Consider the following 13,438-nt stretch of genomic DNA (forward strand, 5'->3'; position numbering starts at 1 on the left):
ATCCCAAAGTGGAGTCCCAAAGTGCTGGAATGGCGACCCCGCACTAGTAAGCGCAGTGTTGGTCAACTCCCTGACTGACTGACGACATGAAGCGATTCGCAGGGATTCGCTGGATGCAGGTGGCTCAGTATCGTGGTGTTTGGAAGTCCCTACAAAAGGTCTATGTCCTGCAGTGGACGTCCATCGGCTGATATGATGATGATGATGATGTAATATTTCATTTAATGAATCCTTGGTGTAGGCCTACCATTTTCAAACTCGCCAAAATTCATAATCGAGTTTACCCACCGCATCCAAATAATACTCCAGAAAAACCCGCCATCTAAAAACATTACCATGTCAAAGCATAAACAAACATAATAAACAGCGCACAAACAATTTTCTTTTAGGGCATGTTTTGTTTTTAAATTAAAGAGATACGATGCCACAAAGACCGGAAAGCTCGTTTCCTGCATGTGTATAAAAATGTACAGTGCGCCATTAAATTAAATGAATTTCCCAAGGCCCCAGGCCAAACTACGAGCTCCCAGTGGCTGGAGCTCATTTCGCTTATCGGCCGCTTTGATGCCTACCCAGTTATCTGCGAACATGAATGAGTTGCATTTTTATTAAGAATTTTCGCTGATATTAATATTTTATGCTTCTGCATGACTAAATTTGTAAAAATTTCACTGGTGATTTTAACGGTTGCATGTTAATATTAAATGCATGATTTTGTTAGTCTATACCAAGTTCAATGATATTAAATACTGTTGAATTTGTTACTGGCGCATGAAAAATGAGGCGCTCAAAAGAGGAAATTTATACACAACTCAATGTTAGTTGTGCTCAAAAATGAACGTTATTTAAACAAATAATACCTAAATATCATCTACAATGTTCAGGAAGTGTAAAAACTATATATACATAATTATATAGTATACATAACTACATATAGAATTAAAGACAAGATTATGCATGTCTGCGCTCTGTGTTGTAGCCTCGAATTATTCGGATCACTTTTTGCGGTGATTTTGTAGGGACGTAACCGATCTATAGTATAAAATTATCATTAACCAATCAAAATCCTTTGATTGCGATCTCATCTGATGTTAAGTGATGATGCAAAAGTGATGATATGGAAGCGGGCTCACTTTTAAGAGTCCTACTCCTTACAAGTTAGCCCGCTTCCATCTTAGATTGCATCATCACTTACCTTCTCACTTACCATCAGGTGAAAATTGTAGTCAAGGGCTATCTTGTTTATAATAAAAAAAAAGATGTAATAAAACAAAGTATGTCTGTATCATTCGGATCTAGTCTTGAATCTAGTTCACTTGAAACGCAGAGAATTAAGAAAATTCTCTGATATGCAGGTTTCCTCACAATATTTTTTCCTTCACCGTCTGAGACACGTGTAACTGAAAAGTTGGAGGTGCATGCCCCGGACCGGATTTGAACCCACACCCTCCGGAATCGGAGGCAGAGGTCTACTGGGCTATCACGGCTTCCGGCTTTTTTAAATTTATATTAACGTCATAGGAGGTTTTATAGATATTTTTATCGCTTAAAAGTCGTAAAATAAAAAAATTGTTAATAATAATTAGAATCAAGCCATAATAATTACAATGTTTTAATACTCTTTACTAAAATGTGCTAAGCATTTTGTAGAAGAAAATTTCTAAGAGACCCATAAATCCTTTTCTCATTCCAGCGGACGGTGTAAGGTCATTTATTTGCTTTATATTGAAGAACGTGGCTCTTCGGCACTATTTATTCCGAGAAGTAGATTCGACGTAGAATCGAAGAGTTTTCAATGCATTTTTAAGCAAAATTATGTATTTTTCCTTAGTATATTAAAGAAATATAGAAAGACATTATTTTAATTCCGGTATTAATACTTTAGCAATTATTCATCGCCGTTCAATTTAGTTTTTAAGTTAAAACTTTTTTTCCGAGAAAAAGGTGCGTTTATATCTACAGACACAATGCGTCACAGACACGTAGCGTGTCAGACACCCACAGACCCGTCTATTCACTCTGCCCAGACACTTAAAGTCCTTTTTATGAAAGAAATCCCTCAGACGTGGCGCTAATGTCTTTGTGGCGCTCATTATCATTTGGCAATAGTGATCTTATGTCATTTGTGTAAGGCGTTGACAATTTTAGTTCAGGTTTCATGAAAAGGACTCTACAGACATGAACCGTACAGTACGTTATACTATAGAAGAATATTATTTTGTCTGCCACGGCACGCTAAAAGTCTGTAGATATAAACGGACCTTACAGGTGCTTTAAAAATATTATGAACATTTTTTTTTTTGTTTTTGTGTACAATTCGGTTTTTGAACCTGCTTCTTTTTAACATTTAATTATGTATCAACTGACTATCGAATTACTTTCAAAGGTAAGGAATTTGTGATTGTATTGGAAACTCCGAAATCGATCTCTCTAAGCCATATTAAATAACAATCGTTCTCACAAACGGAGTCCAATCACTCAGATATCGATCGTTAGATTCAATTCAAAATTCTATTACGCAGGTTTGGTAGATCGTGACAAGATCGTAAGTTTGAGAGAGTTCAGCCTCTTCAACCTTTCTCGGTTGATAAAACTTTGCTTTGGCCTCGAATACGAATCGTCACATAATGAGACCGTGGAAAACACTCGCTTCTCACAACTGCTAAGACGAGGGCCTGAAACGAAAATGAAAAGGAAATCATACCACGCGATTATCGCCTGTAACAATGTATCAATAAAGATTACATTTGATTGAAGATATACATGAAATGTATTTCCGCGAATTGTCCTTTGATATTCCTTTAATATTTAAGCAGTAAAAGGGAATGTTCTTGTTCATATGCCGAGAGACACCTAACGTTTAGTCAGGCTGGTTAGATGATTAACCGAGTCGTGCTTGGTAAGTACATCACTACCAATTTATTGGATTTATTTTATTGGTGTAATAGAAGCTCAATAATAAATCTGGCTATTACTCAAGAGTTGTAATCGTCACCATCATTATCAGCATCAAGCCATATTCGGCTCACTGCTGAGCTCGAGTCTCCTCTCAGAATGAGAGGAGACTCGAGCTCAGCAGTAATAGCAGAGATAAGCATACCCCAGATCGGATCCGGTCCCAAGGTGCCGGAATGGTGATCCCGTACCGGAAATCGGGTGGACTAAGGATTATGCAGGTTGCAGGCGGGCAGGCAGGTTTTGTTTGGAAGTCCATGCAAGAGGCCTTAGTCTAACAGTGAATATCCATCAGCTGTTAATGATGATGATGATGACTCGAGAAATAAGCATAGCAATTGCCTATATTGAATAGTAGGTTTTATGCCGCATATACCAGCTATTTCGACAACAATGTTCTTCAGACAGCAACAACAACAATGCTGTTTGGCTAGAGAAATAAATATGGCAGTCCTATACATACCCGCATAGAGTACTGTATCAAAGAGTGGTAATTTAAAAAGGCTGTTGCCACAAAATGAAACGATTGAATGAGTATGATACACCACAAACATCAACCACAAAAACATTTCAATACAGAATGCTTTTATTGTAATGTCTCGTATCGATCGCCGTGAAACAATAGAGAGAAAATTTCTGCTACTTTTAAATGAAAAAATAGAATCCGAAGCTCGTTTCGGAACTAAAATCGCTGCAGAGTTGAATAGCGACCAGTTAATGCCTCATTGCAGGTAAAACTCCTTTTCGCGATGAAGATTTTAAGGTTCCTTCAGTAATGGGAGCGTAATTTATTTTCTACAAAATACTAGCTACAGCTTTACATCGACAAAAGAGTTCTAACTGAACGTTTAATTGTATTTGCAATTGTTTATAATTGAAGCATTAAAACACAGGGTGTTGCGGATTTCCCATAACTTCAAGGGGTTGGCAAGTCCACTTATGGGAGCCGAACTGCATACCAATAACATTTTATGTCTTCATACAAAGTAATTCAAATAATACCTATTATCAATGTAAAACATGCCTTTATTTATCTTTGCATTTCAAAACATGTAATCATAGTGCTAAGACTGTCGATATTGACTAGATATTGCAAATGGCACTCCACACTTTACTAGTAAGCTACTTCATGATATTTTTCAATGTATAAGTTTGGCTAGGTCATAATAATATAAGCATGCGATATAAGGGACACAATTTAAGATCTATTCAGAAAATAAATATTTTTTACTCCGAAAATATTCATTTTTTAGAACACAAGTTTCTTAGACATGACTAACTGTGTGGTTTTCACCATTAGATCACTAATTAGAATACACAGTTTAGAATCCAATTTAACAGGATTTAGGCTCTCGTTAAATTGTCGAAATATCACCTTACAGGCTAAGACCAGCGTGGTGACCTGATAAACCAATATGGTTATTGCAAAACTTTTAAACTCGCAAAAACCCTCTGACGCTGCTGTGGTCTCCTCCTGGAGCCTAAAGTAATTACACAATCAGAATAATCTTTTTAACATAAAAAACAACCACAAAGACGTATTTCAGTTATTTTGATTTTAACACAAAAATACTTAACCGATTTTCATGAAAATGAAATGTGATCATTCTGGAAGTATACTCTTTCAAACATAAAAATAATTTTCAAAATTGGGTAATAAATGACGTAGTTATGAGGTAACAAACATTAAAAAAACATACTCGTCGTATTGAGAACCTGCTCATATTTTTGAACTCTGTTGAAAGTATGCTAGTTTTAGACAAATAGAATAGTATTTTTTTATTATTATTTTTAAACTGTTCTCTTATTGATACAGATTAAATTATGTGTGATTAACTAAAAGGTATAATATAATGTTTATTTATTTTATACAATACCGCTTTTTCTGAGCAATCAGCCGATAAGAGAGGCATATCATGATGAATGACCGTAATCCGGTCCGCGGATCTGCATCCATCATACTCTTCCCCATCCAGTGGATGAACGATGCTTCATATTTTATTTTTAGTCTAGTAAAATTCTTTATTTAAATGAGTGCATTAAGAGTGATACAGCTTTTGACACGAGGGGGTAAAACAGTTTATTTTTACCTAACTTTAATGAGGGGCTCTAAATTCGTCGAAATATTTTTGGAATTTTCTTTTATGTTACTATGTTTCATCCGTTTAAAAGCTACAAGAACACGTAGACAGAATAACTGGCCAAGTGCGATGCGTGATTGGCACTCGAAGGGTTCCGTACCATCATCTATAAAAACGCAAAGAAAAATCATGTCTTTTGTATGGGAGCGCCTTAAATATACCGATTTTAAAAATCCTTTTATCAATATAAAGTCACGTTATTTGTGAGTATCATATATTTTATTCCCGTATTACTACGGCAACAAGAGCTACAAGGATGAAACCGCGGGCTTTCTGTTAGTTTTAAGTAAAATAACAAGAAATTCTTGTAAGAAAATGAGAAATTATCTTGCACCTAGTAAAGGTTCCTGAGATAGATTATTTATTATTAAAGTTTCGTGCTTCTCAAGCGTGTAGCGTGCTTAACTTAATTCTCACTTAATTCCTTTAGTGTAATTAAGTGACTACTTCCCTGTACCTTATAAATTTAATTTTAGCCTTTCAAATATTTACTTGTTATACAACTAAACATATTATTGTGTTGTATGCGTTCTTTTAATGCAAGCGATCATCTATTCTGCATACAAATTATCACTAACACATAAATAACAATACATAAAAACAAAAAAAAAATTGCTTGATCACAAGTAAATATTACGTCATACATATATCATTGCATATCATTACATAATACCTAAATCAGGCAATAATGTCAACTGCAAAGATCTGTCACTCTCTTTTGTATGAACATTGAACATCAATCCATAACCAGATCACAATTTCAACTACACAGGACAGTCACGTCAAATAGCGCAAAAATTCTTCGTAGCGACGGATTTTGCCAGATTAAGAAGGTCAGGGCGTAGGTTGGAATCCGATCCGGGGCATGCACCTCCAACTTTTTAGTTATGTGCATTTTAAAAAATTAAATATCACTTGTCTCAAACAAGTGAAGTGTTGTAAAGGAAAATCATCGTGAGAAAATCTGCATACATGAGAATAGGCCTAACCCCTCTCATTCTGACAGGAGACTCATGCTCAACAGTGAACCGAATATGGATTGTTAATGATGATGATAACTACTATTAACATAGGCATCCATCCATAATTTAACCACAGTATCAACTGTACAGTGTACAGTCACGTCAAATAACGCAAAAGTTGTCGCAAACAGCATAAAAACAAACAAGTTGATTACGTTGTAGCGTGATCGATAGGTCGAACGTGACATGAAAGTGTTTGAGAATTCTCGGAGACCTATCTATGCGTCAAACGAAACAGTCTAGACTCGGGAAGATGGATGAATTGTCTATGAGTGTTGAATAAATAAACCTTGACGTACAAAGCAATTCTAGATTGTAATAAAATTCGTTTATACCCCGTCTTTTATTACTTAAACAGACCCTGTTCCCGGATAAAATATGGCGTAGGATACGCTGATAACGTAGTTTTCGATCACTGTTGATCTCGAGTCTGCTCTCAGAATGAGAGGGGTTAGGCCAATAGATCACCACGCTGGCCCAATGCGGATTGGCAGACTTCACACACGCAGAGAATTGAGATAATTCTCTGGTATGCAGGTTTCATCACGATGTATTTCCTTCACCGTTTGAGACACGTGATATATAATTTCTTAAAATGCACACAACTGGAAAGTTGGAGGTGCATGCCCCGGACCGGATTTGAACCTACACCCCCCGGAATCGGAGGCAGAGGTCATATTCACAGGGCTATCATGGCTCTTAACGTAGTTTAACATTGGTTAAATATTTTTTATGATATGTGTTGTTAATGTTAGTCGTGAAATCGTAACGAACAGACAAACCACTTTCGCATTTAAATATAAGTGTTTCGTTTATACTCATTATTATTTGATTTTAGGCCTTAAATACAAAAATATATTTACGTCACTAACTTTTATCAAATCGATTTTTGAAAAAAAAATATACTGTTCAAGTCGACTGATACTTCATTCATTGAAATTGGATCTATATTACAAGTGCTAAGATAGAAAACGTGCTCAGTGAATATGACCTCTGACTTTGATTTGGAGAGCGTAGGTACGAATCCGGTCCGGCGCATGCACCTCCAACTTTTCAGTTATGTGCATTTTAATTGAATATCACGTGCCTCAAACGGTGAGAGAAAAACATCGTGAGGAAATTTGCATACTGGAGCATTTTTCTTAATTTAAACGTGTCTGCCACGTGTCTGCCAATCCGCATTAGGCCAGCATCGTGGACTATTAGCTTATCCTCTCTCATTCTGAGAGGAGACTCGTGCTCAACAGTGAGCTGAAAATGGACGGAAGAAAGGAGGAGAATAAAGTAGTGTAGTACAATAATTTTCCTGACTAAGGGAAAACCAAAGCCTAAAAACACTTTCATTTTAGAACAATAATAACTACTAAGTAATTAAAATTATAATTCCATTCCACTGTTGCAAACTCATTTTGAAATTAATAGTACTTCAGGCCGGTGTACAACGTAATAAAATTTCATATTAGATAAATAATTAAAACAATTTCTATTTTATGGACAACATTTTGGCCCAAAACATTTCATAACAAGCCTAATTAAATGTAGAGTTGCCCGTTCGCAATCTAGGTCAGCCACTTTTTGTGGCAACCTTACAAAGTTGCTACAAAAAGTTGAAACTGTTTCATGGATAACAAGTGGAGTCTCAAGCTTGGTGAGTAGAAATAATAATTCATTGTTTAATTCATTTTTTAAATGAATGAAGTTATTTATAAATTATTTTTTAATGAGACATAAAGTTAATCTCGAAATAAGGTTTCCGTAATTTTATACTTTATCTAATTTAAAATGACACGCTGTATTGTCTATTTCATCCTTCCACATGATAGTCTTTTGTACCATTTCATCTTGATCTTATTTATCTTACTATCAATAAGGTACACTGAGAAACATAAGTTACTTACGGGTGCAGCATGCTCAATATCTTAGACCAATTATTTACCAATTTTTTACCAATTACCTTTGGACTTGTATCGCACTGAAGTTCACCAACAAAAATAGTTGTCTATGGTTCATATACCCTCTATTTTAAGGAGGAAGCCTATCATGTTAGTGATGGACTGTTTCATATGCTGATAATATGCTTTTCTATATCCCCTCTATAATAGAGAAAAGCCTAAAATAATAGTGAGCTTTATAGTAGGTTGATAATGATAAGCCATCTAGGTTTCCGTAAACAATTATTATAAAAACAACTTTGATCCCTGACAAGGCTTCTCAACTCATTTACTGGTTACTCTTTAGAAACAAGATAAATTTACTTTTCGGAATCAAATTTATCTGGGACGAATGGCGCACGAATGGCGACAAACTTCTTCCAATATTTTATTTAAATTACTTCAACTTAAGTAGAGAGTGACTCTTTTACGAACCTCTGAATTTTTTGTTACAAAACGATAAGTTCGCGCTTCGATTCGATTTCATCTGATGATTTCAGCTGGTATCGTTAAAAAAACATACAGTAACAAAACGATAAGTTAGCGCTTGGATTCGTTTTCATCTGATGATTTCAGCTGGTATCGCTAAAAAAACATACAGTTACAAAACGATAAGTTCGCGCTTCGATTCGATTTCATCTGATGATTTCAGCTGGTATCGCTAAGAAAACATACAGTTACAAAACGATAAGTTCACGCTTGGATTCGATTTCAGCTGGTATCGCTAAGAAAACATACAGTTACAAAACGATAAGTTCGCGCTTAGATTGGATTTCATCTGATGATTTCAGCTGGTATCGCTAAAAAAACATACAGTAACAAAAAGATAAGTTAGCGCTTGGATTCGTTTTCATCTGATGATTTCAGCTGGTAACGCTAAAAAAACATACAGTTACAAATCGATAAGTTCGCGCTTGGATTCGATTTCATCTGATGATTTCAGCTGGTTTCGCTAAAAAACATACAGTTACAAAACGATAAGTTCGCGCTTGGATTCGATTTCATCTGATGATTTCAGCTGGTATCGCTAAAAAAACATACAGTTACAAAACGATAAGTTAGCGCTTGTATTCGATTTCAGCTGGTATCGCTAAAAAAATAACGCGGGTCAAAACTGACCACATATAAAGCCCTCATTAGACTAACCAGTAGTAACCTGATCTAACGAGGCAGTTAGGGTTAGGCAAAATAACAGGTGAACCACCTGTTAATTATTTAATAGAAAACCATTGCCTATAAACTAAGCAAACCTCAAGGCTATTTTCCAACAATAACACCGTAACAGCCTTTTTTCCTATAATTATATCCTTTCGTACTTATGATGCTGCTTGTCGCAAATAAGTATGCCTGTAGTACTTCCTAGGAATAACTCTTTCATAAAAGCTCTACCACTATTCAAATGGCTATTAGCTTTAAAATAAGCTAATAACCATGACTTTCATCAGATTATCTGTCCATCAGATGATTTAACTTATTAGAATAAACAATTACGACATCCAATCTGAATAGTTCATCTAATCAAAGCAAAAACTCAGCAATGATGGCAAAAGGCAATTAAATATGGTGGTTCCGTAATTAATTCTCGTTCGTAAATGTAAGCTTAGAGTATTATCATTCAATCGCTTCTTAAATATAATTTTAGAAGATTTTTATAAATTTATTCAACAACCATCCGTTCTTCCTGATCGTTTCTTTCATTTAATGCAAATTGTGGAACTAACCTGCAGCTGCAATGTTTATTGTTGCAATGTTTGCTACTCGTACACATTTATAATATTATGTAAGGAACAGGTGAAAAAATCCCTAAATGGTCGCTATGACCTTAGGCGGCGGGAATCACTTAGCATCAGGTGACCCGCATGTTCGTTTGCTAGCTGTCTACGGTTACTAACTAAACGTTGTTGTTATACAACCTATGTATAATAGAAAAGTTGCGACATAATTCATTTTATGAAGGCTGAAAGATTTTCAGCCTCCTAGAAGGCTTTACCAAAGTTTTCCAGCCTCCTAAGAGACTTTACCAAAGTTTGTCAGCCAACTAAGCGGTTTCACTAAAGTTTATCAGCCACCTAGGAGGCTTTACTAAAGTTTGTCAAGTTCCTAGAAGGCTTTACCAAAGTTTGTCGGGCTCCTAGGAGGCTTTACCACAGTTTGTCGGCCTAGGAGGCTTTACCAAATTTTGTCGGACTCCTAGGAGACTTTAACAAAGGTTATCGGACTCCTAGGAGGCTTTACCAAAGGTTATCGGACTCCTAGGAGGCTTTACCAATTTACCACAGTTTGTCAGGCTCCTAGGAGGCTTTACCAAAGTTTGCCAGCCTCCTAGGAGGCTTTACCAAAGTTTGTCAGCCTCCTAGAAGGCTTTACCAAAGTTCGTCAGGCTTCTAGGAGGCTTTACCAAACTTTTTCAGGCTCCTACCAAAAGACCTTTAGGCTTCATAACATAACACAAACAAGTTTGCTTTAATTTGTTGTCTGTCTGTTTGTCTAGGCTAGTCTTTGGGTCAGTTTAACCGATTTTAATGACACTTTCACTGAAAAACAGGGGAGGTTGTTGACCAACATAAGGGCTACTTTTGTCAAAGAAAAATACTATTTTTTCTCGAGATTTATTTAAAAGTTCACAGTTCAAATTTAACGTCAACTAAAATATCTAAAATGAAGTTTAAATCAGAGCTTAGCTTTCTAAAATTTTCCACACACAAAGAGAATACGAAGTAGGTGATTCGTACACAGAACGTACACAGGTTTCGCAATCTTGAAGAGCACATAATAGCTGTTCCATACAAGGCAATGGGAACAACAAGACGCATCTGCTAAAAGACTCCCCAGACAGTTAGACACCTTCATGTACCGCGTCTTATATTCCACGGAAGAGAGAAATTTTAAACTTACAAATTGTTATGTCATATCTTTTTACAGCACGCGACTTTATCTACATTTAATGATTTCTGTGTAAAATTTAGTCTGCTTAACTTTACTTGAAAGATACATAATTTTGATTTAAAGCCCGCTCTCTATTTTATAAGCTTTCTTATATTTGTAGGTTAGTAGTCTTCATCTTTTTCTTTTCTGGTGCCTACTACTTATTGAACTTCCCTACAGTTTTTCTCAAAGACTCCCTGCGTCTATGGATTTTTCTCGGATGCTTTGATGTTATAGTTTTTGACAAGTCTTGACGGTAAATAAGTGTTGTGCGCCTATGATTAGTGGCGTGCACGAGGTTTTTAGCTAGGGTATGAACAGTGGCGTGCGTTAGGTTGTTAATCAGGGTATGCACAACTAAGACAATTTAACCAAACTGGGAATGTTCATTGGACAAGCATTAATAAAGCATTTGTTAGGGTATGCTGTGATTCAATGCATGTATGTATGCACACCACTACCTATGATATCGCAGTAAGACCCAAAGGTTGCCTGGAAAAATGTGGTCCGCCTCCGCTGACCGCGGTTGTGATTGATTAATTATTATTAGATTAATTTCTGCGTGACGTCGTATAGGAGTGCTAAATCGCTTGACCGATACTTCCAAACATACAAAAAGATTTTGCCACGGACAAAGTTCGAGTTTACACATAACAAACATTATATTTTTATCTGACTGTATATCCAAAAAAGCAATTTTCTAAATCTACCTTGCGCAGTACAACAGATTTAGCATTGCTAATCCTATAAAAAATTGCATTGTTTTTCAAATGGAACGTACCCATTTAAAACTGATTGGAAAAAGCTTCAAAATATAAAACCATCAAAATTTAAAAACTAACTGCTAAAAGGATAACGACAAAAAGTTGTGGAAATTGGAAATACCAAACGACATTTTTTTTTGGTTTCCTTTTGAACTGTGCAGTTAAATTTAGTTTAGCGTGAAACATCATGTATGCGTGTGTAGTTACTTTGTCCTCGCTTTTTTAGGGTTTCGTAGTCAACAAGTTAATATTAAGGGCTTAAGTACTGATTTCTCAAATATCTGTGCTCTACCTGCTAAACAGTTGTTTATGAATATTTAAAAAAAATCAATCCTTTAGTTTAGGGTATGGCTGTCGATATTTTTATTGTATTTAAAAAGTGTTAATGTAATCTACGGAACCCTATGACGACTGAAAGTTTGTCCTTGCTTCTAACATATGCAAGTAGGTACGGTAACTAATTATGGAGTTAGGACCCGTAACCGCCACATTTCAAACCCACCAACGTCCAAGTATTTTTTTTTAATTGGTCTTCGGCATATTATGAGAAATCATAGTCCCCAGTCACGAGTTACTTAGTTTCGCATCTTTTTAAAAACACCGTTGCATTTTTATTTACTTAAGCTATAATTATTGAAGAACAAGAATTACTTTACTGCTCACAAAAATACAATAATAATTAAAAACATTCAAAATGAATAATTTACACTTAGCATGCAAAGACGGCCTTATTACTATAAGTAATCTCTACCAGGCAACCCCTGACGAGAGGACTTAAGGTGTGTTGCCAAGTTGCGAATTGTTGCCACAAAGGTAGGAGTCTGACAACTGTAGATATGACCAATCATAACACATCGTAGAAAATATCAAAAAGTTACGTTTCATTGAAGGTTTGGACCCTCCATAATTACCTACCGTGGATAACTATGGTCACCGCAGCTTTTACTAATCGTTGGCCGTGGTCGTAATCGTATAAAGCGCGGAAGGTCCCTTAATGGTACAGCAGTCTAATTCACTATCTTTGCCGTATATTATTAGTTGCCATATTATACGAAATTTAAATTCTATGAAACAAAATAAATGTCATTCTGTGCTTACTGGTGGATATCATACAGTAGGTAGCGTGGCGAAGAATGAAATCTTGACAAAGTTAAGCCGTCCCAAAGAAAAGGAAATTCATACCGCTTGATACAACCTCCGGTTTCTCATAAATCTATACATGTATATTCAATACAATAATGAATTTTTAAAAGTTAACCCGGGAAATCAGCCTGTATGGACTCTTCGACGATGGTAGGTAGATGACTTTCTCAATTGATTTTCTAGATATTTTAATAGGTTAATAATAATGGCCAAAATAGTGAATAGGCCACAAAGATTGTGACAACTTATCCATCAAGCGAGGAACGCCATGTTTGTTACGAACATTTTCAAATGGGTTACTCAAGTTCGACCTCGAATACGAATCATCACATAATAAGACAGTGAAAAACACTCGCTACTCGTGGGCCCTTACCGAGTAACCTTCAGCTAGGGTTGTCCCTATACACATTTTACATAAACCGTAGCTTTTTTTTATTCTCTACAAGTTAGCCCTTGACTACAATCTCACCTAATGGTAAGTGATGAAGCAATCTAAAATATAAGCAGGCTAACTTGTTAAGAGTAGTGTAGTGTTTGTGTATACTAAATAGATACCT

This window comes from Bicyclus anynana, chromosome 17, assembly GCF_947172395.1.
Source record: "Bicyclus anynana chromosome 17, ilBicAnyn1.1, whole genome shotgun sequence".
NCBI classification, from domain to species: domain Eukaryota; kingdom Metazoa; phylum Arthropoda; class Insecta; order Lepidoptera; family Nymphalidae; genus Bicyclus; species Bicyclus anynana.